This window comes from Sapajus apella, unplaced genomic scaffold, assembly GCF_009761245.1.
Source record: "Sapajus apella isolate SASKATOON/1434 unplaced genomic scaffold, GSC_monkey_1.0 scaffold28, whole genome shotgun sequence".
Classification (NCBI taxonomy): domain Eukaryota; kingdom Metazoa; phylum Chordata; class Mammalia; order Primates; family Cebidae; genus Sapajus; species Sapajus apella.
This window is the reverse complement of record NW_022436968.1, coordinates 14,040,365-14,066,505: the sequence shown is the minus strand read 5'-3', so window position 1 is coordinate 14,066,505 and position 26,141 is coordinate 14,040,365. Positions and strand designations below refer to the sequence as shown.

General features: G+C 34.4%; 1 protein-coding gene and 1 long non-coding RNA gene across 5 annotated transcripts in view; one reads left to right on the top strand and one right to left on the bottom strand.

Moving 5' to 3' along the window:
• UBE2E3 (ubiquitin conjugating enzyme E2 E3) overlaps positions 1 to 26,141 on the top strand; it is a 78,057-nt gene that overhangs the window by 25,586 nt on the left and 26,330 nt on the right. The gene's annotated exons all lie outside the window — the stretch shown is intronic.
• LOC116561087 lies at positions 14,121 to 17,121 on the bottom strand. The gene is made up of 3 exons (XR_004273282.1): positions 17,102 to 17,121; positions 16,977 to 16,979; positions 14,121 to 14,202 (listed from the first exon to the last, which is right to left on the bottom strand). It is a non-coding gene; the product is annotated as an uncharacterized LOC116561087 (long non-coding RNA).

Here is a 26,141-nt window from a genome sequence, read left to right as displayed (position 1 = left end):
TCAGTTTATGTAGGTGTCCTTTGCACGTGCTTACAGCTTGTTTCTTTTTAAGGAGGCCAAGGCATCATAGCCTCCTGTATTGTGAATAAGAATAATATATATATAAAATGTAGTAAGTGACAACCAAGGCCTTTGTTGTTTCTTGGCCTTTTGCCAAATGCAATTTTGAAGGCTAGTGTTTGTATGATAAATCTTCAGACAGACAATGTCTTACCAAGAAAATATTTTGAAAGGATTTTAAGTAAAACCCAAAACTTACATTTGCATATACTTTGCATGCTGTCAGCCTAAAAGACAAACTCAACACTGTGTGTGTGTAAGTTACTCTTAAAAATTGACTTTGAATCCCTGTATTAGAGCTCATTTGTTTGCAGTGGCATACAACTCAAACCAAATTGGCTTAAGCAAAACATGAATTTGTTGGCTTACATAACTGATAAAGTCAGAGTAGATTTGGCATTTGGCATGCTGTCAGCGTCTGACTTACCTTTCCATTTGCTTGCTCTCCTTCCTCTTAGTTGACTGCATGATTACACAGACTTTCTCCTTGTGATGATAAATGGAAGTACCTTCCAACTATGTCCTTCAGATTGAGATGCAGTGTGAAATAGTGTGAATCTTGATCCTAGTTTTTTTGTCAGAAGTCTAATGCATTTCGTTAACTCCAGATGGGTATATTATATCTGTATAGTGCTTGCCTAGGCTACTGCTCTATCCCCAAGATAGGAATGGCATTAATTCCATTGGAAACACATAGACTATGAGAAGGGGTACAAAGGTGAACTGGGTTACCACAAGTTAAGTAAGGGAAGTTGAAGCCGAGTAGCAAAATCAGTATGTATCTTTTTGTAGTGATAGGCGTTTTCTATTTCTCCATAATCCTTACCTCTTCCTATTATGATGGCTCACTTAACGAATTTACATTGCCTATGTGGCACCTTACTGACAGTTGGGTTTGATTCCTCTGGTTTATAATTTCCTGTTATCTATTGAATAATTTGTTACAGTTATATAGTTGCATATATTTTTTTTCTATTTAACAGGCCTATACTTATAGCTTTTATCTTTTGTATATCTGTGTATTTAATATTTTTATGAACCTGAAGCTATACTACATTTGTTTAAGTTGTGAAATGTCAAGGATGTTTATAAAGCGTTGGGCCAATTACTTTTTTCAAATGGCTTTATCAAACACAGGTTTATGTGTTGGTTAAAGCTCAGCTGGTAGTCTTGAACTGCTTCTGGCAATTTCTTAGAAGAGGCTGTAGCCCAGACTTTGGCTCCTGCGTATAGTTATAGCTAAGCCAAGAGCTACTGATGTAAACGCCAGTTTATGGGCTGAGGGCTGGGATGCTGTCATAGCTGGAACAGAGGAGGTCCAAGCCTAGTCCTGCAGGAACAGAATTGGGAAGCATTTCCAGAGTCCCTTATTCTGACAGCTAGGCAGGACTGGAGAGGGAAAGGAGGCAGAAGTCTGTGAGGTCGGGATTCGTGTCACCAGGATAAAATGAACCAACACTGAGAGCTAGAATTGAGCACAAATAGTGCAGAGAAAATTCCCCTGTCAAGATTCCCTTGTGCTGGCATTAGATTTAAGGGCACAGAGTTTGCTTAAATAGACATACTTTCACTTGTTTTAAAGGCACACCTCCTTCTCCGTTGTATATGTATTCTATCTATATTGTTTTTGATTTCAGATTTTGTTGCCCTCCACATTTTGCCTTTTTAGATTCCATGAAGGATAATACTTCTAGGTCTAGGATGGCCAGATAAAATACAAGATACCTAATTAAAATTGTACAGAGAGAAGTTCTTCCTTAGGATCAATTAAACAATAATTTTTTATAAGTTTGTCCCAAATGTACGTGGAACATACTTAAATGCATATTAAATATTAGGAACATGCTAAGTATTCCTTGTTTAACGGAAATTGAAATTTAACTGATTAATTTCTATTTTTCTTTAATTAAACTTTTGATTTTGAGATAATTATAGATTTATATGTAGTTGTAAGAAAGAGTTCAGAGAGATTTTTCTCTGTTTTTATTTGCTAAATTTGACAACCCTCTCTGGGTTTTTTCATTGTAAAGCAACCCAACCCCAAAACATTTGAATTGTTTTGCAAATAGTAAATATTCTAATCTTTCCAGCAAGTTACTGCATTGAAAATGTTAGGAAACAGATAATTTAGCTTGCGACATTTCTGAGCAGGTAATATTTTGAACCATGCAGTCTCAGTCTCTTTCATCCCGCAGTCCTTCATAGGTCTTCCAACTCCTTTGACCCAAATTTAATCATATTTTTTTCTAGCAGTCTGTTGTGACTTTATTAGTGATTTCCTAACTATGAGATTATAATTTGGATAAATCAGATCCTAATGCCCACCACCCCTTTGAGTAAGCTGAGAGAAAGAAGTGACCCTTCAGGTTTTCAGAACTTTTGAGCCTCATTAAGATAGCTTGCTCCCTTATCCTTTTCTCTCACCTGTACAGTGGGTGGTACGGCCTGGGGAGAAAGATGGCTAGCATGTTTTCCACAAAATTACTTAGCCCTACATGTTGTTCCCTACTGATAATCAGACCTTGTGAGTACTTTTGTTTTATAAATATAAGAGAGTAGACTGGACTCAGGGAAAGAAGAGGAAGTGGAAATAAGTACAACTGTGAACTACGTATAATTGATTATCTTTTATTTCTTTCTCTATGCTTGGAAGTACCTGGGAGAATAGCTATAGAACATTGTTCTCTAACGATATGCAAGTTGGAGCTGGAATTAATTGGTCCATTTGACCTTCCATTGGTTGAACTTTGGTCTCCAGCTCTACCATCCTGGAAGGGGCAGAACATCAATGTATTCTTTCTGCCACCGCTTTCTAGGGGACACAACAGTGAATGGAGGCCAGTAGAGAACCTGCTGCTGCAGGTTTCTGTCTATACTAGTGCTGGACAGGAGAACTTTCCACAATGGTAGAAGGGTTTGATATCTGCCACATGTGGGAATAGAGCACTTCAAATATTGCTAGTGTGAATGAGAAACTGAATTTATAATTCAATTTTAATTATTTTAAATGTAAATAGCTACCTGTGGCTAGTAGCTAATATATTGGATGAAGCCTTGAACACTTATCAAGGAAGGTGTCTACAGGAAAAGTTTGTTAATTGTTCTTCAAGCATCCACGCAAACTAACACCAAACAAATACGGTACTTTGTATTCTGAACTGTCTTTTTAATCTGGCTTTTTACAAAGTAGGACTTGAAAAGTATTGAGGTTTAATCAGTTTAAACTTTGGCCTTGGTGATAAAATAACCAGTTATGACATTATGGGGTCTCTGCAGTATAGACAAATATGGGTATGCCAATCAGGATACGTTATTTTGCTTATGGTGTTTTGTTTCTTCTGCATGAAGCTTGGATGGAAGCTGTGCACATAATTCTGCTAATACTTATTGAGCAATTACTATGTGGCAGGCAATATTCTCAGTCTCAAAGCAGCCTTATGAATGTTATCCTCACTTTGAGGTGAGAAAACTGAGGTACAGAGAGAAGTTCTTCCTTAGGATCACATAGTTGGTAAAAGGTAGAAGCAAGATTTGAAATCAGGCAGTCTAGCTCCAGAGTTCATGCTCTTAACTGCCATACTGCACTAGTCTTTTAAGTTGTTCTTAAAGTGGTCGTAGACGTTTCATTTGTATGCATAGAGGCTGACTACTGGGGAAAATGTGTTGCTAGTTCTGGCTGAGGTCCAACTGGATATATACCAGTCCTGATTGGGCAAGGGAAGGTTTCCTTGTTCCAAGCCATGCTCAGGGGATTGTTGGGGACAGCCTCAGTTTCTAGCAGAGAGATGAATTAGGCCTGGCTGTGGCAGAGTCTCTAGTGGTAAGAGGAGGATGGAGGAATTCCTTAGTGGCTTTGGGTCAGTTAAAGGGAATGTCAGTGGGAATGCTCAACACAGGTCAAAGACCACTGGTTGTGCTTAAGTCAGATCTGCGTCCCACAAGCAAACATTAAATAGTTATTGAGAGTGATGGTTTAATTTCTTTAGAGCTGAGCTTGAAATAATTTTATAAACTGTGAGCATGATTCTCCCTTGCAGTATGTGCTTTTTATCAGGCTAGGCTATAATTTGTTTTATTTTTCATGGGAATGTGAAATTAGTTGAATGAAACATCATTGGATCTTAATGCATTAAATATTATATCTGTGCTAAAGACAGTTATCCTAAAACAACATAAACATGCCATTGTATAAAATCAATAAAAGGTAAAGGAAGTTGTTTCTTCTAGTCAGCTCATCTACATTAGTCACTTGTCTTTCTACTTTAGAATGTTCTATCTAGTCCCAGATTTTCTTCCTTAGTAACTGTTAACATAATGCTAGTATGATGTCTTCCCTGGGCATGTAATATTTTTGATACTAAGAAATTGGGCACACTGTAAAACAAATAACTGAAAAATAAGTGACCTTTTATACCCTTTATCTATAAAACTAACGCTGAATTGTTAAATTATATTATAAATATAATATTATATTAAATTATATTAATAATTATAAATATAATTATATTATATTATAATTATATTAAATTATATTAATAATAATTATAAATATAATTATTAAATTATATTATATTATAATTATTGAATTATATTATTTAATATAATAATTTATATTTTGGTCTATACACCAAAATAAATACTTCACTGCTTGAGGTCAGTGAACATATGATTTTGTTTCTTTTAGTATTTGTTTTTCTAACTCCTTCTTAAGTATTGTGGCAATTCCTTCTGACCCCTGTACTGTAAAGTACAAGCTAAGACTATTCCTTTCTGAAATGTAAAAAGTTCTATTTTATGGATTTGTCGATAACTAGAATGGCAAGGTGGTATTAATAAAGCACATTGGCACTTAGCTATATACTTTATAAATGCTTTTCTTATTATTAATGTATAGCCTGTTTTTCTTGATAAGCTAACAGTTTTTTTAATACTTTTTTTACTCTTCATTTATTCTTTTCAAACGTGTTTGTATTTTGATATTTTAATTGCTGTTTCTGCCTTGTTTTATGCTAGCCAGATATGTGGTTGCCAGTATAAACAGAGTCTAGTCACATGCAGTTTTTACTCATTCTTGATTACAGTAAATGTTTTACCAACCAGAAGGCAAAGTAAAATGAAAGTCCTCCTCATATTACTTCTCCTACTATAATGGTGTAATAATTGGAAAATATATATTTGTACTAGGCTTTATTATTTAATGTTATTGTCATTCTCTATATAGTTCTTTTTTATTCAGATAAATCAGCAGAAGGCATAATTTCACGTGTGTCAGAGCTGGTTACAGGGTTAATATGTTACTGGAATACTATTTCTTGTCAGTCATATTCTATATTGAAGGATTATTTTTTTGAGGTGGTCACTTAGCGGATAAGAGTAGTGGGTGTACATGTCACCCTCTTAGTGCAGCGGGCAGCATGTCAGCCTCATAATATGAAGAATAGTGGTTGATATTCCTAGCTGTAGAAGAAATCAAAGAAATCAAAGCGATATTTGCGTATTTTTAGGTTCTGCCTATCTACCTGAATCTGTGTTCTCTTAGGTAAGAAAGATGATCTGCAGAGACTAAGCAGGTTTTTAATATTTCTATCAGATTGAAAATTCTCCTTACTATGATGTAAAATTTCTAGCAGGATTGGCACTGTTTTAGTTAGATTTTGGTAATTGTTTTATGGCTACCAAAAATAGATTCAGTAGTTACATATGAACTGGGTTTCACAGGTACAAAAGGAAAATAGTAGCTAGTGAAATTTTTCCAAATGTCATTTTATACTTTACTTTTTCTACATTTGTATAAACAGTGTTTTCTGGTGGGACTTCAGAATAACTAAAAAAGCCTATGGCTGATAAAGTCAATTGAGGGACAAAAATCTTTGCTAAGAAGGGGTCTGATGTTTCAGAAGGCTGAAAATATTTACCTACCATTGGTTGTTTTTGCTATATCCTCCTTTTTTTTTTTTTTTTTTTTTAACATTTTACATGGATGTGTTGTGTTTATTGACAACATTCAAATCTGCCTAAGACTTTTATGTGTGGGTTGAGTACCTGTTTGCAAAAATGAACCTACTGATTTCTTTACTAGTGAGTGCCTTGAATTAAAACTTCCTGCTGAAGACTTGCCAGCTTCAACTTCACATCATACAACAGCCAGAGCTTTCACAGACTTACCTGATATAAGCCTTTCACTTAATAAAATTAAAGAGAGACTAGGTGACTTGGGTACAGGGTCTTGACTTTTTTTTTTTTTTTTAATTAGTTAGAGCCAGAGCAAAAATTCAGATTTCTAGGCTTCAGTCCTGTCTTAATCTGTTTTGTGTTGATATAATGGAGTACCTGAAACAGTAATTTATAATGGACAAATTTAATTGGCTCATGTTCTAGAGGCTAGAAAATCTAGTATCAGGGTGCTGGCAGGACCTAAGAAGGTCCTAGCAAGAGCTAGGATGCTGCTTATCCCATGGCAAAGTTCAAGAGAGTGGGGGTGATAAGGAGGGAGGGACCCATATAATAAGTCCAGTGCTCTTCCCAGGGCACCGAAATCAAAACGATGCCAAAAATTTTAAGAAAAATAATGCATTGGCTGCACAAGAATGATAGTGTAGAAGTGCCATTTTAACTGTTAGTTGCTGGGTAATACATTCCATTTTTTAACTTTTAGCTTAATGCCAACCTTGTGTGAGCTGTATCAATTTAATCATTGAGGTCCTCTGGCAAGTAGTGTTACAGAAATCGGATCGTATCATTATTTATTGTTTTTATTTTGGCTTTGAAAATGAATGAACCATGTGTCCTCCTTTTAACTACTTTTAGGAAGAGCAAATGATAAGGATGGACTACAACATTTTTTCCAGTTATTTAATTATGGTGATTTTTATTTATTTGTTTTAAATTTTCTTGAGTGAGAGTTATTAGGCAAAATGGACTCCATAGAATGTATCATATTTTCCTGTCACTCTAGTGTCTCATAATTAAACCATCATTTTATGTGGAAGCACAGCTCTGTTTTGGTTTACTGCAAGGTAGATGGCTTAGGTATTAAGTGGGGAAGAAACAAGTTAATTGATACTTTCTTTTGAGAGAGGGCAATATGGGTCAGGAACTCCAGATTTTTGTTGGTTGTGATAACATTTTTGAATAGTCTGCATATTCCTTTCCTGCATCAACACTTAATAGATTAGCAACACCGGTTAGTTTCAACAAATCTATATGTATAACAAAGTATACATGTACTAGTATATACTATAAATTTTCAAATATAAAACTCAAGCAAATATTTTGTCTTATGCAGTTGACAGGGTATTGGTCAGTTACAGTTGTCATTTAAATCAGTGCTGTCTTATTTACATTATTTTCTAGATCGTTATATATTTTAGGTACTTTAATAGCTCTTTAAAAAAAAAAGATCAAGGGATGTGTGTAGGTAGGTGGGTATACACATAAACACTCATGTACATGAGGTCACTCATGGATTTAGGTGTGTGAGTGTAATTGATTTTGAGTCATTTATTTGACAACCACACATTGTCACATAAGCACATAAGAGGTTTAACATGTAATGGCTACAAAGTAATCTCTTTGTTACGTGTGAAACCAGTTTGGACTGTCTGACTAAGTAAAATGAGTGCAGTATATTCTGTGTAAACTAATAGTTTGAAATATACATATGTCCCATACACCTAGTTGTTATTATATAGATATTTAGTTGTAATTGAAATCTAGGTTTTGAAATATGATGTTAAACCATTTGGTGGCATCACACATAACTAAAGCTTTATTATCTAACACATGTATAGACATGGATTTAGAGATAATATAAGTATTGGTATTTCTCATATTGAATATTTATGGATTTCCTACTATGTGTTAGACATTGCTTGGTATTTAGAATATACCAGTGGACAAAGTCAGGTCTTGTTCATTCCCATATACTGCTTTCTAACAAGGAATCAGGAAGATATGCAGATTATTTTTTTCTCTTTTTACATGGGAGTTTCATTATGTTGCCTAGGCAGGCCTGAAATTCTTGGACTCAAGCAATCCTCCCACCTCAGCTTCCCAAGTAGCTGGGACTACAGTCATGCACCACCTTGGCTGGCTACATTAATTTTTTTAAATTGCAAATATGTTAAGTGCAACAAAGAAAAAATACTGGGTATTATGATAGTGATCCATAGGAGTTGTGTTATCTATTGCTACTTAACAAATTGCTCCACAATTTAGTGGCTTTAGATAGAAAACATTATTATCTCATACTTGCTGTAAGACAAGAGTTTGGGAGAGGAGAAGCTGGTAGCTGGGTGGTTCTGGTTCAGGGTCTTCCATGAAATTGCAGTTAAGGTGTCAGCAGGCTGTAGCTGTCTGAAGACCTGATGAAACTGGAAGATCTATTTTCAAGGTGGCTCAGTCATATAAAAAGCTGTTGGCAGAAGGTCTCAGTTCCTCACTGGCTGTTGGCAAGTGGCCTTAGTTTCTTGCCATGTTGGCCTACCTGTAGGCTGCTTAAATGTCCTCATAAAGTGGCAGTTAATTTCCTCTAGAGTAAGTGATCTGAGGGAGGGAGGGAGGGACATTTCCATGTACTCTGAACTTCTCTAAACCTCATGGCTGGGTTTCAAAAACAAATATTGTGAAGCAGGGGAAGTGGGAAGAAAAGAGAGAGCTCATGTGTAGTGTGTATGTGTGCAGCATTACCTTTTTTGACCTAGGCTTGGAAGTCATACACCATCACTTCTGTTGCTTTCGGTGGAGGTAGTCAGAAAGTTCCACCCTAATTCAAAGAGAGGAGAAATAGACCGTCTTTCTTAATGGGGAATGGCCGGGTACTGGGAGAGCATTTGGACCAATAGTATTGATATGGTCATTTTTGGAAAATACGGTTTGCTACAGAAGGGAGAGCAAGAGCAGTTGCTGGGAGATCAGTAACATGTTTCCTGTAGCCTGGGAAGGATTTGGTGGCGGTGGAAGTGGAGGTAGTAAGAAATAGATATTACAAAAGATGTGCCAGAGAATGGATAGCATCTATTGGTTGAAAAGATGTGGATGGTGAAGGAGATGGAGAGGTCAGGGATGATCCCCATGTTTCTGACATGAGTATTAATGGACGCAGTGACATATTCTCAGATAGGAAATTCCAGAGGGTATGAAGATGGAAGTTTTTGTTTTCTGTGGTTGTGGTGGGTGGGGAAACATTTTAAGTTCATTTCCAAGCAAAGTGAGTTCGAGGTACTTGAGGGATATTCAGTAGAAATGGAATGTTGCTAGTTTTGCTGCATTCTGATACAGCTCAGAGAAGCAGCCTGGGTTGTAAATTAGTTGAGAATTTTATGTGTATAGATGGCAATAGGTATGAGTAAAGTTCACTTAGGTGAGTGTAGACTGAGAAGATGAAAAGAGGGGAAAAATGTTTTGAGAAATGTCAACTATTAGTGATTGATTAGGGAAGGCTAGGCTGAGAAGGACTGACCTGAGAGACTGGAAGAAAACAAAGAGGTTATTTGTCATGGAAACCTGAGGTAGAAAATGTTTTATTAGGTAGGCCACGTAAGTTTGGGACTGGATAATCTTATTGATTTTATCTCTTGAAGGTGACTTCAGCAGAGTTGTTTTATTATTTTTAAAAATTTTTATTGATACACTTGTACATATTTTTGGGGTACATGTGATATTTTGATACCTTTATATGATTTGTGATCAAGTGGGGGTAATTGGGATATCCATCACCTCAAACATTTACCTTTATGTTGGTAACATTACAGATTTTCTCTTCTAGCTACTTTGAGATATGCAATAAATTATTAACTATAATTTCCCACTGTATTATTAAAGTGGAAGTGAAGTCAGTTTAGAATGGTATGAAAAGTGAGTGGGAAGGAAGAGAATGGTGATGCCTAGTGAGGCAGATCTTTTTTTTTTTTTTTTTTTTTGAGGCGGCATTCTCTCTCTTTCGCCCAGGCTGGAGTGAAGTGGTACAATCTAGGCTCTCTGCAACCTCCAACCCCCGGCTTCAAGCGATTCTCCTGCCTCAGCCTCCTGAGTAGCTGGAATTACAGGCACCCACTACCATGCCTAGCAAATTGTTTTTTTTTTTTTTTTTTTCTTTTTTTTTTTTTAGACAGAGTCTCGCTTTGTCACCAGGCACCAGGCTGGAGTGCAGTGGCACAATCTCAGCTCACTGCAACCTCTGCCTCCCAGGTTCAAGCAGTTCTCCTGCCTCAGCCTCCCAAGTAGGTGAGACTACAGGCACATGCTACTACGCCCAGCTAATTTTTACATTTTTAGTAGAGACGGGGTTTAGTAGAGACCATGTTGGCCAGGATGGTCTCAATCTCTTGACCTTGTGAGCTGCCCACCTTGGCCTCTCAGAGTGCTGGGATTACAGGCATGAGCCACTGCGCCCGGCCCAAATTTTTGTGTTTTTAGTAGAGATGGGGCTTCACCATGTTGGCCATACTGGCCTCGAACTCCTGACCTCAGGCGATCCTCCTGCCTCAGCCTCCCAAAGTTCTGAGATTACAGGTGTGAGCCACTGCACCTGGCCGAGGCAGCTCTTAAGATGTTTGGTCAAGCAGGCAAGAGAGACTGAGGCCAATAGCTGCAAAGAAAAATGAAGTAAAGGGGTTTTTTTCTTAATTAATATATATTTTTTTCTTTTAAGGTAGAAGGGTTCAACACCCTTAAATGTTTATGGTAAGGATCTGGGAGAGAGCAAAAAGGGTATAATCCTATACACGTGGACTTAGTATAAAACTCAGGACATGCAAAAACATATTTAAAAATTGTAACGATATTTATGGCTCTATGTATTAAGTCTGCATATAGTCACATTAGGACATTTTAGTATGCAGACTTTATTATGTAGCTTATTTGTGTTCTTTGTGAACTAAATTGGTGACTTAAAAAAATTTTTTTTTAAATTTCTAAAAAATTTCAATACATCTAGAACATTTTGTCAATAACTACAGTGTTTTTTTGGGACAAAAATGATTTTTGCAGTAAAGACTTAACAAAAACAAAAAGACTTTACTTATTAAAAAGACCAAGTGGTTAAATAAATGATAAAGTATAATCTGGAGGAAATGCAGTATTAAAATACAATGTCAGAATTCTTGGAAAAATGAATAATTTTCATTATATGATAAAGTTAAGACTATTTTTTACTTTGAATTTTTAATAGTAACAGATAAGAATGAAATAAAAGCAAGTTAATTGGTTTTAGGAAGTCCCTAGGAAATAATCGATGTTAAAAAAAATAATAACCACAAATTCCATCAAAGCAGAATGGTAACAGAAAATTGAGATGTACTTAAAAGAATGCACAGAAGCCTGGACTAAAGTATAATCACACGATCCTTGTCCCATATACGAGAGTTAAGACCCACAATTCTTAAGTCACTAACTCAGTAATTTACAGTTAATTATATTGCACATGTCCAAACTAGAAACTGGGTACTCTTCTCACCAGAAAATTCTGCTGTATAGTACCATAGAGAACATTAGAGCAGTGAGACTGAGACCAGAGTAATTAGCAATAAAGATTAAAATTTGCTCAATTCAACTAGCTTTATAAACTTGTAGCAGATTTTAGAAAGATAAAATAACCACATGATACCTCTGGCATTCATATGGCAAACCTTGAAATAAATGTTAGTGAACAATGTAGTGGGCCTGGTGTCAGAAAACTGAGTTTTAACCCTGTAGCTGCCACTGATTTAACTTTGTGACCCTGGACAAGACACTAACCGTTACCTTCTTTTTATACCTTTTTGGGGCTTTGTTTGTTTGTTTCTTTGTTTGTTTCTTTGTTTGTAGAGACAGTATCTCGCTGTGTTGTCCTGGCTGGTCTTGACCTCCTGGGAGCAATGACCCTCTTGCCTTGGCCTCCCAAAGTGCTGGGATTTCAGCCATGAGCCACCATGCTTCACTAATGCTGTTTTGTCTTTATCAATACAATGATAGGTTTGGAGTCAGAGGTGTGAAAAAACTCATGTTTATTGGGCACCAACTATGTGGCAGGTAGTGTCATTTTCTTAACATTTCTTATTTAATATGTAGCATGCTATAAGGCTGCCTGTGTCAGACTCATTTTACAGTTTAGCTTAGGTAACGACAGTTATTACCTCGCTTATAAGTAATGGAGGTAGAATTCCAGCTCAAGTCTACTGACCCCAAAACTTTTTTGGGGTCAGTAGACTTGAGCTGGAATTTTTTGCACAGCATCAGTGTTCCAAACCTCATTTTTGTACAGCTTTAACAGCTGTCACCCTATAAGTGTCACGACTACTGTGATTTACTAGAGATTTTTCTTTAAATCTGTATTCATGTATTTTACTTACATTTATTTTAGAAGGAAACTGCTTGATAAACAAGAGCAAAACTAAGCATAAAATGGGTATGAGGGTCTGAAAAGGTAAGGCACTCTTTCTTCCTTCCGTGAAAGGTAGTAGGGTGGATATGTATGAAATATAGGAGGGACCAAGGGCCCAGGGAGAGGGAATCTCTTGGAGTTAGAAGCCAGAGCCTGGAAATGCCATAACTTCAAAGAATTGTGCTTGAGATTGGCAATTTGATCCAATCTGATTGAGAACTTCATATCACAGACAAAGTGTGAAGAGAGAGAAGCAGCTGGATTTGATTTAAAAGAGAAAACTGGAGGTGGCGACAGAATTGAGCTAGGAATGGAACTTGGGTTATAGAAGGGCCTGAGACTGAGGATAGAACATTCCCTGGGAGTGAGGAGAAGGTTAGTGCCTAAAGGAAGGACATAGGATAGGGATTGGGAAGTATGGAAGAATCACAGGGGTTGGAAGTTTACATTAAAGTGGGACACAGTGGTCAGGACTTCTGGAAATAGATGTGTGAAGGTGAAGGCTGAAGTCCAGGAGGGGCCAGTGGGACAAGTTTAGAGAAGGACCAGTGAAGTGGGCTCAGAAATGAAGCTTTAGAGATGGGTGCATCTGAGTTTGGGATGGTAATTTTTGAGTTACGGGCATGAGAGAAGGGCAACCAACCATGACTCCCTCCTGGATTAAGCCCACACTTTTTCTTCTGAAACTGGACTACAGATGTGACAATCTGATCCGTTTCTGTAAGGGAAGACTGTGTATGTGCACTGTCTGAAGTCACCTCATGGAAATGCAGTAGTGTGCATACCATCCTTTTGCGAAATGTAGCTTTTTCTAGACTGGATTCATCTGTGCCTTCCTAGTCTGGACTCTCCTTTGATCCATTTTTTTTTTTTTTAACATATATAGAAGTGTCATATGTTGCTTATTTAACAACAGCATAAAGTTTTCTTTTTCTAATTTGTTTAAGTAATAGTTAGATCTCGTATATTTTGGACTTGCCTTGTCTTTCAGCTCTGAACTAAAATGGGACTCGGCTAACTTTAGGATAGGGGGTTTAAGATGCTTTTTTAAAGGGAATGATTGACTAGAGCCTTGTTGCTGCAGGACTTTTTGGTTAGAGGAATCCCAGCTTCATGTCAGCCATCATCTTCTAACTCAGTATTCTGAGCTTAACTCACTTTTGTCTGTATTTCTTTTCACAGCGTCTTTACTTTCTGCTTTCTCTTTCTACCTAGAAGATCACCCTGATTTTGTTTTTGTTGTCGTTTTTAACCTAGCTCTACATTATGAGACTGCCACAGTGATTGTGCTTTGGTTTCATTTATGCCTTATGGACTTTCATTTTCTTTGCTCTTGGTGTTTTGCTGGCTACCTTCTAAAATGAATAATCTTGAATATGTAAAATGGTTATACTCTAGTAGCAATTTATGCCAATAAAATACAAAGAACACTACTTATATTTAGAGATTCTGTCCACCTTGGAGGAATGCATTCTGGTGATGTACATGTATACATAAATACACATTCACACATACAAGCACCTACGTTTACTCATGTGGTTAATATTTTTATCTGTATATACATATATATTTGACCTAGGAGGATAATATTTTTTCTGTGTATACGTATATATTTGACCTAGGATTGTATAGTATATCTATCTGGGTGCAGAAACCTATCTACCTTTCAGTGGAGATAATCTATTCTTGATTAACTTTTGTGCTCAAGGACTCAGGGGAGTATAGTAGTAAAACTGTGTGCCCTTTTTATTTGCTGATCTCTCTGCATTTTGTTTCAATTTCTGTTTTTTTTTTTTTTTTTTTTTTTTTTCTCGTGTGTGTGTTTTTTTTTTTCACTAGTAAGCTGATTCTGAAGAGTTTAAAGGAAGTAATTTTAATTGAAGGAGTTAGGGCTTTTTCCTTACACTTTCCCAGTCCACCAGGACTTGTCATCTTTGATTCCCTACAGTTGGTAACATCTTAACAAATGGCCGTAGTATAATAATAAACATGTATAATTTTCTTCTGTGTCTGGAGGGCCTAGAAGAGCTCATGCCTTTTATATGGGGGAGTGTTATTTTCCTCATAAACAGTTATCTGGGCTAGATGTCAGGATAGATCTAGGTTCCATGCTCTCAGATTTTTCACTGTAAAGTAAGGAAGTTTGAAATATTAGAACTTATCTTAAGTTCCTTTCTAGCTCTAATTTTTTTTTTTTTTGTCCAAGTTTTGCTCTTGTTGCCCAGGCTGGAGTGCAGTGGTGTGATCTTGGCTCACTGCAACCTCTGCCTCCTGTGTTTAAGCGATTCTTGAGCCTCAGATTCCCAAATAGCTGGGACTACAGGCACGCGCCACCACACCTGGCTAGTTTTGTATTTTTAGTAGAGACAGGGTTTCACCATGTTGGCCAGGATGGTCTCGAACTCCTGACCTCAAGTGATCCCATGCCTCGGCCTCCCAAAGTGCTGGGATTACAGGCATGAACCACCGCTTAGGGCCTAGTTCTAAAATTTATGAGAATATGGGTCCCTGAAATTCTTAGTTGATAGACAGCACAGCCAGTGCTCAAAATGTGCTATCCATAAATGTCACTCAGAAGCATATTAAGTTTGCATTAATCTTTTTTCTACCTATCAACTTTTAAAATTCAGTGTTCAGTGTCATTTTTAACTTGGTGGTTGTTTCATCTTGTTACTTTGGAAACCACAGTATGTATTTTATTTTCTTTTTGCATTTTGAAGGAATAATAGAAATAGAGAACTCTAAGGAGATGGAAGCTTCGTTTGTAATTATGTCAAAAATTCTTTTCATTGGAGAACACAATGTACCAGCGAGTTAAAGCCTACTTACTATTAGTTTCTTTAAAACATAAAAAATGAGCTTTATTGAGATAATTGACAAATTTAAATATATATGTAGTTAAGGTATACAGCTTGATATTTTGGTGTATATATTTTGATGTATGTATATATTGTAAAATAATCACGATAGTCAAGCTACTTAACATAGACTTCACCTTACATAACATTTTCTTTTAATTTTTTTTCTTTTTTTTTGTGTTGAGAACATTTAATAAGATCTATTCTCTCAGCAAATTTCAAGTGTATAGTACAATATTGTTAACTCTAGACACATTGCTGTACATTAGATATTCAGAACTTACTCATCTTGCGTAACTGGAATTGTGTACCTTTTGACCAGTGTCTCCCCATTTCCCCCTTGTCTCAACCCCTGACAACTACTGTTTTACTCTCTGCTTCTATTTGTATTTCCTACGAGTTTTTGTGGGAAGGTGATGTATTATTTTCCTGGGGCTACCATAACCAAGTACCACAAATTGGGTGACTTTGAACATAAATTTATTGTCTCACAAATCTAGAGGCTCGTTCTCCATTACAAGGTGTGGATAGGGCCGTGCTCCCTCTGAAACCTGTAGGGGGAACATCCTTCCTTGTCTGTAATAGCTTGTGATTTTGACATTACTCTACATTGTCACATGGCTGCCTTCTTCCTGAGTATTACCTGTCTCCACTTCTTGTAAGGACATAAGCCATAAAGATTAAGGGCTACCATACTCCAGTATAACCTCATCTTCACTAATTACATCTGCAGTGACACCTGTTTCCAAATATGCTCACATTTTGAGATACTGGGGGTAGGACTTCATCATTATCTTTTAGGGGCATACAATTCAAGCTGTAACAGTTGATGAAAATATTTTGATCTTAAATAATAATAATAAAACTAGAATTATTTCCTTTCTTTTAAATTTGTTGTCATTTCAATAATGCCACTACCACTTTTCTATCTGCTGAGCAAATGTTATTAAATACTTCTTTGTTTCTTGTGTCTAAGATTAAATAAAACTTAATGTAAAAATATAATCTTCCCAAATATATGATCTCCAGCATCACAGAAATAAGGATTTTTTTTTTTTTTTTTTTTTTTTTTAGCTTAGGTAATATATCTTGAACTGTAGTAATTCAAATCTAGTAACTTCAAAGATAGAATTTTCTGGTATGTTATATTGCTTCACATCAACTCTATTAATAAAAGTAGAATAGATGCCAAGGAACTTTTGTGATCTCTTGGCCAGGACAGACAACTTAAAAAGTTGTAAATAAAGGTTTTTAGAATTCACTATAAGCCTTTCATGTGGCTTTTGTTTGTCATATGGGGATAGGTTCTGGAATGAAAGTTGGAAATATTCTCAAGAAGTAAAAAACACCAAATAATTTTTAGGGGCACGAGTCGTTTGAGGTAAGTTTAGGATTAGGCTGGGTCTTGATGTTATCCAGAAATCAGACTACTTTGCACAATTATACTTGTATTCCTAATCATATCCACTACCCTGCTCTCCTAAATAGACCACAGAAACCTTGTGCTTAATAGCATGTAAAACAGTGAAGTGTCTTGCTTTCTAGAAATGCTTTTATTTTTATTACCACTATGCAAATAAATGTAATTTTCACATTGTCATAACATTCATTTTGTCATTGAAGATATTACTTATTTTTTTCCCTGACACTTCATGTTAAAATAAATTTAGCTTTGTTAGGTAAGATAACTTTGATACTTTCTTTTCATATTTATTGTGAAAACAGGTAGAATTGCCTGGGATACATGACATTTAAGGGTATTCTTTTAAAAGAGTTGCCTAAGTTGTTAATAGTTGTTAACCATAAGTGTTAAATACCACACTTTTTTTCTACATTTAAGTGACCATTGTCCTGTGTTACTAGACTTGTCTTGGAAATGAGGGACATATAGTGCCATTATATTAATTTGTATTTGAATCATATCATTGGCTATTAATAAACTCCTGCAGTCACATCTACATATATTAGCAGTGAAGAATCATTTTAGTGACAATTTGTTAGAGAAAAAAAAGTCTGAGTTCATAACCTAGTCTTCTATAAAAACAATTCTAATGTCAGTGTATAGCCCTTTTTTGTTTTTAAAACTCTCTAAGATAGTTTTAGTTTATATGGAAGCAATTTTCTAAAGAACAGGTGATGGATTTATGGAAATTTGCACATAAACATGTAATTACATTTTGTCTAAAAAGTGTAAAAATATTTCTTAATGTTGTTCAAAAAATATGTTAAATTCTGAATAATACCATGAAGCAATTTGATCTCATTTGCAGGGTCAACAGAGCAGTTAATACAATGACAGTAGATCCAGGGAGGCTTTTGCTATAGAATCAAATGTGTTGAGATAATGAATACTTAAATAGTTTTAATTAAAACAGCAGGAAAAGCTGAAAAAAACAATCCTTTGGAAGATTAAGTTAAATTTTGAAAATAATGATTGAAGCTAATACTTTAAGTTGTTTAGTATAGCGAATATAGATTGCATATTCTATAGATTGTCTTGGCATTTTCTTGTAATCTGATTTTTTTTTTCAATTTCAGAAGATAATGAATAAAATGTTGATAACTCTTTGAGTTCCATTCTCTTAAAAAAAAACTGTAGTCTCTCATAGACCATTTTGATTCCTGCTGGCTTCTCTATCTTGTTTGTCTGAAGGTAGAGCAGAGACACCTCTGTGTATTGAATTTTCTGTCAGCTAGTTCTTAGATCTTTCAACTGGTTTTTAAAAAAATAATCCTTGATATATGATTTCCAAAGGCTGAGGAAACAAAGTGAGAGAGGGGTGAAAGCAGTATATAATGGGGATTAGCTGGAGATTAAGGTTCTTCAAGTTTCAATAATGTCATTAATTTAAATATTTGACTCTGGCCCTTTTGTGTATGAGATTTGTTCCACCATTATAGATTTCATTATTTCAACTGGACTGCCTGAATACAACATTCCTGTCAGTATGATTATGTTTAATTCACACATGCCAATGGCAATATTACATCTATTGAACATGTATCATCAGTAAACTTGTATTAGTTAATGATTGGTATTCATTTCCAATTTGATTATTGTGCATATAATACTTTGTGTAATTTCTATGGTGATTATAAAGATGTGATTTGTAACCAGCTACTCAGACAATTTGTGTTACATTTTTTTTTAACGTGGATTTTATCAGCTAGAAATGTCTCTTCATAAAGGTAAATATTAGTAAAAAAATTTGTGCAGAGAATTGCGCAGAGTATCTTATTTATTTTTCTAATGTATTCTAATCTAAATTATTTATTCTATTAGGAATATTCTTAATGATCTTTATTAAAAATTTACTTAGTTTCTTAAATTATCTGTACCTATTGTTAAAATGTAGTCTATAGCCTTTTAAATAAAGGGTCTCTATTTTATAACTTAAGCGAATTTCGGATTTGTAACGTATGTATCTAAGTATATTTATGTGTCTGCATATGTGCATAAATTAAATCTTTGACTAAAAGATGGACCACAACAAGAAGTATGGGAAAGTGTTATAGTTACAATATCCCACTTTTTGCTTTTCTGTGTAAGGGACTTGGTAGCTGCATCATGGCCATGCAAACCTCTTGTTTTAAATGAGAGACATAGTTAACCATAAGTAAAAATGCTAAATAAATTTGAAATAGGAACTATTTGACACATTAAATAATATCTTACCAGGAATTCTTAGATGTGAAGTTATTTAATTCTTGAGACTTAAAAATATAATAATTTATTTATGGGTAGAGTTTTTTAAAAATTTGTCTTTCGAGCATTATGGAGACTGGAAAATTTGTGTGTTTTTTATTTGAAGGTCCTTTTTTTTTTTTTTTTTTTTTTTTTTTTGAGACGGGTTTTCACTAATGTTACCCAGGCTGGAGTGCAATGGCGCGATCTCGGCTCACCGCAACCTCCGCCTCCTGGGTTCAGGCAATTCTCCTGCCTCAGCCTCCTGAGTAGTTGGGATTACAGGCACGCACCACCATGCCCAGCTAATCGTTTGTATTTTTAGTAGAGACGGGGTTTCACCATGAAAGTCCTTAAAAAACAGTATGTAATTGTGAGAAGCAAGAGTGCTGCAGCATGTTGAATCTTTTAAAGATCTTTGCGAGTAATAGAAAAGCCCAAATTCTCTGCTAGTGTCATTTTTAAAATCAAGTATTGACAGTGAGTATAGCCAGCTGTCACTCTAACATTGGTAGAACTCTATTTTCCTAGTCATTTGATTGTACAGAAAAAGTATATCCTTTTATTACACAAGTATACTTTTATCATCAATCATGTACTGCATAATGCATAGAAAGGAGTATGTATAACATCTTGTAAAGCATAACAGTAACATACATACTGATGATTTCTCACCTAGCTTAAAAACTAGAAGGTATTACTGAATCTCTGTATATGTTATCTGTCCCTATTCAGTCACCCTATTTCCCTTCACTCAGATGTGATCATTATTCTAAGATGTTTTCATTCATTTCCTTCTTATAAAAATAATAGTTTCTGAATGTATTACTAAACGGTATATATTGTTTAATTTTGAACATTATATATGACCTAATGTAATTATATATTAATGTAATTATTATGTAATTATACTTTTTTCTCTGAAATCTTGTTTTAAGATTTATTTGAGTCTAGGCATGTAGCTATAGTTAAATGTCATTGCTTTATATGATTTTATTATGTGGATATACTTGGATGCATTGTAGTAGGATATGTTGGCTGTTCCATGTTTGTTTTGATTTTTTGTCGTTATGAACAATTCTGTGAAGATTATTGAACATGTGCTCTAGTATATGTGAGTAAATTCTTTCATTGTATATCTAAGAGTGGAATAGATGAGTCTCACAGAGTATGTGCATATTCAACCGTGCAAGATAATGCCAAATTGGTGATGCACTGATACACATTTCCACCAGCAAAGTGCAGTAGTTCTTTTTGCTCTACATGTTTATCAACTCTGACAATTTTCAGACTTCTTGATTTTTCCTAATCTATGTGTATAAAAATAGTATCTCATCATGGTTTTAATTTGCATTTTCCTGAGGCTGAACATTTTTTATGTTTATCTTGCATTCTTGTTTCTGTGAAATGCTTATTTTTTGTTATTTGTTCTCCCCCCTTCCCTGATTTTGTTTTATTAGGAATTTTTATGTATTGCGGACACAGTTGCCTTTTGTTTATAGATGTTGGAAAAATTTTGTCTCTGTTAATGACTTGGTTCTTTTTTTTGGTATATTAGTGAAAACTGAATTTAAATGGTAGTTAAATGTATCAGTTTCTTATATGATTAGCACTTTTTGTGTCATGGTTAAGAAATTATTCTTTGCCCCAAGCTCTTAAGGATAATACCTCTATTTTGTTTTCAGCGGCTTGCCCTTCATGTTTATTTCAAATCTATTTGGAATTGATTCTTTGAACAGCGTAAGGTAGTTTTCTCCATATGGATAACTGTGTTTTAGTAACTTTTTGAATAGTCCAGTGGCTGGAGTGCCATCTGTCATTTCATGATTCTGTTTTTGCCTGGTTCTGTGTTGGGCTCTTCCGTTGTGTTCATCAAGTTGTCCATCTCTGCACAAATACTGTATGATAGTTTCATTTACTATAATTCTGATGAGTCTTTGATATCTAGTAGGACAAGGATCTGTATTTTTATTAGGAGCTGCTTGACTCATTCATATAAAATTATAATCAGCTTATCAAATTCCTTGAAAAGTATTCTTGTGGCTTCAATTAGAATTTATTGAATTTGAGAAATTAGAAGTGGAATTCTTAAAAATGTTGGATATTCTTTTCCATGAATATAATATATCAGCCCCATTTATTTAGGATTTCTTTAATTCTGATTTTGCTTTCTAATTTTCTATATACAAGTATTGTACATCTTTTGCCAGGTTTATTTCTAGGTGTTTAATATTTTTGATGCTATTGTAAATTTTATCATCTAAAAACTTCAGTTTTTAAAAATTATGTTTTGTCATATCTAAAAACCTCGTATAAATGTTCTTTTTAATTCTTATAATTTGCTTATACATTCTTTGATTTTTATATGTAGACAATTATTCTGTCTTCTTTTTTTTTTAGTTCTGTTTCTTTCTTTACTATACTGTCCAGAACAGCCACCAAGACATAATTGAGCTTCCTTTCTTGTTCCGCATTTTAAATGGAGTGGTATAAACTTGTCATCCTTTATTGATGTTTGGTGTGGGTGTTTGAAGAAGTACTCTTTATCAGTTAATTTAGTCACTTTCTTTTTCTATTTTTCCAAGAGAGTATTTTGGTTGTCTTTGTTGGTAGTGATGGCCTTATGTAAAGTCTTGTTTGGGCATTTAATTTTAACAAATACTTTATCTACTAAGGAAATAATCATTTGGTTTTGCTTTACCCTATTAATATGACAAATTGAATGTGTATATTTTTCTAATGTCAGACTAACTTTGCATTTCCAGTTTGGTAATATATATTACCCTTTTTAAATACGAACACTCTTGGATGTGATTTTTTGCTAAGAGTCTTACATAAATGTTCATGACTTGAGATTGGCTTCTAATTTTTTTCTGACACCTGATTAGCCTGTTTTAAATATTGGCTTCAGAGGAAAAAAAATTTATTTTTTATTTTTGATTCTCACAAGAGTTTTAAGAGTGGAATGGTCTCTTATGTGAAATTTGATAGATGTCTCCAATAAAACTATTTGGACCTGGTGGTTTTGCATTTGGTATAAGGTAAGGAAAAGATAGAAATTAACTACCAGTCTATTTCTATGTTGTATAACCAGTATTCACAGTCTGTTCCTTTTAGTCAGTTAAATTTTTCTAGGAATTCGAGCGTTTGTTTATTTTTTTTATGTCTGTTGTTTCTGTTTTCTCTCAGTCTTGTCACAAGGTTTGTATGTTTTATTAGTCTTGACCCAAAAATTGAAAAAAACTTTGTCTTTGTTGATACTCTGTTTTGTTTGTGTTGTGTTTCACTAGTTTATACTATTACCTTTATTACATTTTCTATTTGCTTGAGCTAATTTTGCTGTTCTTTTTATAACTTTTTAGATTGTGTGCTTACTTTTTAGCTTTTGTCCTGTAATATTAGCATTAAAGCTCTACATTTACCTGTCAGTAGTGATTTTTTAATCTTTTCTACTAATTAAAAAAAAAATTTTGTTGAAAACTGCTTTTGGACCTAATGTATTGCTAGGTTTTATACCTATTTCCTGTGTGCCTGAGAAAAAACCTCTACTGTAATTATTATATGTAGGGTTCTCTATGTTTCCACTAAATCACGTTCATTTATTGTGTGGTTCAAATATTCTTTATTTTTTCCCCACTTATCAAAAACAAAACAAGATATGTAAAAATGTGTGCATTTGTCTAATCTTTGCCATGTTACTATACCTTGAGGCTATTTTATTATGTAAAGCAAGCTTGCAATGTTTTAGTAGCATTTATTTTTACCACTTTTCTTTGTCATTATAAAATACCACATTACTCTGTTTTTATTTATTTAGTCTGACTGTTTAAAGAGTTTGATCCGTTTGTATTCATTATGATAGGGGTTTTTAATTACCATTTACTTATTACTGCTTTCTGTTTTTCTCTTTTTCTGTGCCCCTCCTCCTTGCCTTGCCTTGCCTTTGTGATTGATTGAGGACTTTTTGCTTGTTTATTAGTTTTGGTGTTTTGTTTTGTTTTCCTCGTAATTCCATTCTTCTTTACACCTATTTTTGGAGGATATACACTATTTCTATATTCTTAGTGTTTCTGAAATTTTACTGTGCTTACTTAAAAAGAAGTCTTACATCTTAACTCACTCTCCTATAAGACAATGATTGTGAAACAGTTTAATTTCAATCAGCTCCTTTCCTGATTTAAATGTTTCCAGACTAGTGACCAGTTGCTTCTGTTTAACTCAAAAAGTTTGCTAGGCGCACAAATGGCATTTTGGAAATGCCTTGTAACCTGTTCTTATAATCTAAACGTTTTCTTCAATGGAAAACCAGCTTCAGGGCGGTGCTCCTTTAGGAAAATCTGGAAACCAAAAACTGTGGATGATCGCTCTTCTGAAGTTTATATCCTCTTAAGAAGTAGGAGTTTCTTGTCTCGCTTTGAACAGATTTTATGCCTAGCTTACCTTGGGTTTAGAGAACAAAATTAACTTCTTTTGTTGAAGTATTATGTTATGAAAGCTAAAGTGAACATCATTATTTCAGAGGAAACGTAAAATAGAATATGGTCGTATTCACCTGGTAGCAATTGCATGAAATAAAATGTATTCAGCATTAGTTTCTAATTGGTAATATTTTTTCCTCTGGAGACCGAGCTTCAATCTGATAAAAATATGTTTTATCCTTTATATATATGGATTACAAAAAAGTCGTTTGACTGACTTATTCAAATGGCCCCTATTTAAAGGAACCTCTATAGTTGATAGTATGGATAAGATAATGAAGTTTCAAAGAAACATTTGAGTCATTTAGTATTATTGAATATCTTCTTTATGTCTTAGGACTTTCTTATTTGTTAGTGTCTGATTTGACCCATTTCTTTATTCTTAACTCTAGATATTTTAACTTGGTATTCCTTTTTTTCTAAGTAAGAAAAATTTGCAATCTCTTTGAAAAAGTAAATTTTACCACTGTAACTTGGAAATGCAAAGAAAACAAAGCTGAAAAAATTTAATTTTTAAATATGCCTCCTTATTCCCAAATGATTCAGAACCACTTATTCAGAATAAGGAATATGCCTCCGTATTCCCAATTGATTGAATTAAATCACTTGCCCATTAATTTCAACTAATTTCAATTAATGGGCAAGTGCTTTCATTGAGGATTATCAAACTGTCTGAAATTTCCTGGACCTAGCATGCCACAATACCATTTTACACCTAGCTTAAAGTTTAGCATATACATTAGTGTGTACATTTAATTTTATTTTATTTCTGTTTAAAGTTTCAAAAGAACAAAAGTTTCTTAGAGGAAAATGTGGCTTTCAACAGGTGAAATGATTTCAGTAATGGAAAACATTAGAATCTGAAAAATTTGAAGAATTTAAAAAGTTAGCATATTTGAAGAATATGAAATAGTAACATCTGGAAAGAATTAGTTCGATACTTTTTAATTTAGGAACTGTTAGAGAAAGGAGAAAGACAACTTATATTTTCGGTGATTCTATTGAGATAAATGGTAAAATCTGCCTTGGAAAACTACATAATATATATAATGTACATGTCATTTGTAAACTATTCAAATCACTTAGGTGCTTTACGGTTAGTGTTCATATTTTAAAATTAATGTACATTATAGCAGAATAACTTTTGTTTTAATATTTATATGCATTCTATATAAGGGACAACAACATTTTGAATTGTAAAAAGTGAAACCTACAAAGTAAAACCTACACCTGTAATACTTTGATTTGCGTTATTCAGGGCTATAGTTGTATATTACTTTTTCTTAACTATCCTTTTTATGGTTGTAGTTCTTTCAACTACTGATTTTTCTTTTTGAACTTAAATGCAGCTTTTGTCATTGTCATGGAAATAATTACCATTTTATTGATTTTTATTTTAAAATGTATTTATAAAAAATATGAGTTTTTAAATAGTAATAGCTATTGCTAATACTGCTCTTACTAGTCATGTATATTACTCTTAGTAGATGCATTAGATGTTATCTTAGTAGTAATATTATATATGTTAATAAACATGTAGAAACATGTAATACTAAGCATACTCATAGTAGTATGTAATAATATATTAGTAATAATATATAACAACCTTGTTCAACCCATGGCCTGTGGGCCACATGCATCCCAGGATGGCTTTGTAGGCCAACACAAATTTGAAAGCTTTCTTAGAAAACATGAGACTTTTTTGCAATTTTTTCTTGTAATTTTTTTAAGCTTATCAGGTGTCCTTGATACTAGTGTATTTTATGTGTGGCCTAAGACAATTCTTCTTCTTTTAGTGTGGCCCAGGGAAGCCAAAAGGTTGGACACCCCTGATATATAGTCGTACTTCATATGTTCCCAAGGGTTTTTGCCATATGTTTTTGCTGGTGATGAATTTTATTCATAATTTAATGGCCAGCTGTCTTAGAATTTAAGATTTATTTTGTTTGATGTTGGACTCTATAGGTATATATTAAAGTAAGCCTCAAGTTTGGTAAGCAATGTCAGTACAGTACATTCTCCAAACAGTAGAGTCATAATCCGGATTTCTTGAGTTACTAGGTATGTTTGAAATGTCAAATTTCTAATTGAAATGGACAAGTAAAGGACCTGGATCACAGCAGGCAACAGGCAACATCTTGTACATGCTAATTTTTGCAAAAAACAAAGTTGGAGACTCACACTACTTGATCCTGACGTACTAGATAAACATACAGTAACCAAATTGCATGGTATTGGGATAGGATGGGCATATAGATCAGTGAAACAGAATAAAGAGCCCAGAAATAGATCCACACATAAATTGTCAGTTGATTTTCAGGAGAAATGCCAGGTAATTCAGTAGGGAAAGTATTTCAACAGAAAGTGTTAGAATAACTGAATATCTGTACTCAATATACAGAAGGTTCTTGAATAATGTTTCATTCAACATTGTGTTGTAGTTATAATGTTCACGAGGGAAAACACTGATTCTGGCAGGGGCCATTGTGTGGAGTTTGCATCTTCTCCTCTGCCTGTATGGGCTTTCTCTGTGCATTCCGGTTCCCTCCCACATTTCAGAGATGTGCATGTTAAGTAAATTTGTATGTTAAATTGTCCCCAACTGAGTGAATGAGAGGGGTGGGGGGAGATCTGAAAGAGTGTGCCCTGTGATGCAGGGGCACCCTGTCCAGGAATGTTTTCCACCACGTGCCCTGGAC